The sequence below is a fragment of the Piliocolobus tephrosceles genome, chromosome 1 (genome assembly GCF_002776525.5).
Source record: "Piliocolobus tephrosceles isolate RC106 chromosome 1, ASM277652v3, whole genome shotgun sequence".
Taxonomy (NCBI): Eukaryota; Metazoa; Chordata; class Mammalia; order Primates; family Cercopithecidae; genus Piliocolobus; species Piliocolobus tephrosceles.
The window spans coordinates 82,129,827-82,132,933 of NC_045434.1; the positions used below are offsets into that span (position 1 = coordinate 82,129,827).

At 49.1% G+C, this 3,107-nt stretch overlaps 1 protein-coding gene and 1 non-coding gene across 2 annotated transcripts in view; one reads left to right on the plus strand and one right to left on the minus strand.

The window, feature by feature from the left end:
* DNAH14 (dynein axonemal heavy chain 14) overlaps nucleotides 1-3,107 on the plus strand; it is a 628,991-nt gene that overhangs the window by 438,766 nt on the left and 187,118 nt on the right. The gene's annotated exons all lie outside the window — the stretch shown is intronic.
* LOC111531408 lies at nucleotides 1,444-1,607 on the minus strand. The gene has a single exon (XR_002728279.1). It is a non-coding gene; the product is annotated as a U1 spliceosomal RNA (small nuclear RNA).

Here is a 3,107-nt window from a genome sequence, read left to right on the forward strand (position 1 = left end):
TTTTTTTTTTTTTTTTTTTTTTTTTGAGACAGAGTTTCGCTGTCGCCCAGGCTGGAGTGCAGTGGCCGGCTCTCAGCTCACTGCAAGCTCCGCCTCCCGGGTTTATGCCATTCTCCTGCCTCAGCCTCCCGAGTAGCTGGGACTACAGGCGCCCGCCACCTCGCCCGGCTAGTTTTTTTTGTATTTTTTAGTAGAGACGGGGTTTCACCGTGTTAGCCAGGATGGTCTCGATCTCCTGACCTCGTGATCCACCCGTCTCGGCCTCCCAAAGTGCTGGGATTACAGGCTTGAGCCACCGCGCCCGGCCAAAACGCAGTTTTCATTCCAAAGAAAACCACCAGTCCTGAGTACAACTTCTACCTGGCTCTATTAGCTGAGTACACGTTTCCCCAGCACAGAAATCCTACAAACTCCCGCGAATGCTGTGGTGAAAAGCAGGAGCTGCCCGGGCAAGATGGATCACACCTGTAATCCCAGCGCTTCAGAAAGCTGGGCGGATCACTTGAGCCCAGGAGTTGGAGCCCAGCCTGAGCAGAATGGTGAAACCTCTACGAAAAAAGGAAAAAAAAGAGGAAAAGAAAAAGAGAAAGGAAAGAGAGAGAAAGAAAAGATAAAGAAAATAAATACAAGAAAAAGAAAAAACTAGGCGTGCGTGGTGGCGTGTGGTTGTCCTACTCGGGAGCCTGAGATGGGAAGATTGGGCCACTTCTCCAGCCTGGGCGGTACACTGAGACTCTTGTCTCATGGAGGGAGAAAAAAAAAAAGCAGAGGCAACTCTGAGGACAGGGAAAAACCCAAATTTTTTTTTTTTTTTTGTGTTTTTTTTTTTTTTTTTTTTTTTTTTTTTTTTGAGACGGAGTCTCGCTCTGTCACCCAGGCTAGAATGCGGTGGTGCGATCTCGGCTTACTGCAAGCTCCGCCTCCACGGATTCACGCCATTCTCCTGCCTCAGCCTTCGGGGTAGCTGGGACTACAGGCGCCCGCCACCACACCCGGTTAATTTTTTGTATTATTAGCCAGGATGGTCTGGATCTCCTGACCTCGTGATCCGCCCACCTCGGACTCCCAAAGTGCTGGGATTACAGGGGTGAGCCACCGCGCCCGGCGAGAAAACATCAAAGTTTTTAAGAGATATTAGAAGCCCTGGGACCGCAGAACAAACTAGAAAACTGCCCGGCCTAGATACCTGAGCTCCGCCTAACATGTACCGCAGCATCTAACCTGAGAGACCACCCAAACAGAGAGGGAAACTCGCCTTCCAATAAAATGAGTAAGTAGCTGTATCTGGCCCCGAATGTGAAATCATAAAACGAAGCCCAACTCACGCGAAAAAAAAAGACAGCAAACAGCTAATTACACAGCATGCAACCATGAAATACTAAACGCTACCAAACAAAGTACGAAACAGCAATGTTCCATCTATTATTTAACTCACAGTAACACCAGGGGAAAGCGCGAACGCAGTCCCCCACTACCACAAATTATGCAGTCGAGTTTCCCACATTTGGGGAAATCGCAGGGGTCAGCACATCCGGAGTGCAATGGATAAGCCTCGCCCTGGGAAAACCACCTTCGTGATCATGGTATCTCCCCTGCCAGGTAAGTATGAGCTCGCAGCCCTCCGCCCCGCCACAGCCTCACATGCCTCACCCTTTCCACACACGGTCACTTGCCTCACGCGCATCCCCGAGCCCTCCTGGCCCTGACACACAGCTGGGACTCTCAGTTCCGACCAGCGGTCCCAGACTCGCTCCCACAGCACGGGAACTCCTTCGTGGCGAAGCAGCAGGCGGCGAAGCGGCAGCCCCTGCGCTGCCTCATCTACATAGAAGTCGCCCTCTCCGTGATGTCACCGACAGCGCATTCCCGGTCCCCGTCTGCTCTTCCACCCCACTCTCCTCCAACTCAGCCGATCAACCCGCTGCCGGAACTGGCGGGGGAAGTGACAGTCTGCCTCTCTCTGCTTTTCCTCCTGCCATTGTTCTTCGGGGAGTTGCGCAGAGACCCCGCATCTGGGCTTCCCGAAAGAGAGTGATACTTGACTTGTGTCCTGCAGAGAACCCTTCTGGCAGCCAACTGGAAGCTTGTGTTCCCTTCTTCAGATAATGTATTTTAATACGCAGACTAGAACATTTGGAATTACAAAGAGAACCGGTTCCCGGCCGGGCATGGTGGCTCAACCCTGTAATCCCAGCACTTTGGGAGGCCGAGACTGGCGGATCACGAGGTCAGGAGATCGAGACCATCCTGGCCTACACGGTGAAACCCCGTCTCTACTAAAAAATACAAAAAACTAGCCGGGTGAGGTGGCGGGCGCCTGTAGTCCCAGAGGCAGGAGAATGGCGTAAACTCGGGAGGCGGAGCTTGCAATGAGCTGAGATCCCGTCACTGCACTCCAACCTGGGCGACAGAGCAAGACTCCGTCTCAAAAAAAAAAAAAAGAAAACCGGTTCCTTTCAAACCTATTTATCTTTGTGTTGTAGCACTCCGCTTCAAGTTGAAAGCTGTTCAATGTCAGCGAGAAAACATACCTATGAAAACAGAGAGGCTATGAAACCAGGGTGCAAACGAGCCATCTTTCCTGGTTTTACCAGGAGAAGTGTTACAAAGACAGTTGTCCAATTTCATGAATCTTGAAGGGTTTTTGTTGTTGTTTTGTTGTTGTTGTTGTTTCAAATACAGTGAAATACAAAAATATGTGGCTCGCGCAGAGATAATTGGACACTCTCAGGCATGGTGATGGACTTTGTCATCTCTTCCACCTACATCTCAGAATCTTAGTACTTACCTCATATTAGTATTTTATATTCTCCAAAGACACAAAATAATCCCAATTTGACAAAAAAAAAAAAAAAATCCAAGGGTATGTCTTCTTTGAGGCGCTTAACAAATGACTAGATCATCTTCCTTGTATGTAACCCACAAAACACTGTGAAGTAGAGCAAAATTGGAAAGCTCAAGTCAAAGACCATTATAACATTTACAAGTAGATTCTATTCTGTTGCTCAAATCACAAAACATGAAATGGAGGGGTCTCCTTTGGAGACCAAAAAGTCTGTGACATGGTGGCCAGTTAGGTCACTGGAAAACATGGCAAGATATTGAAA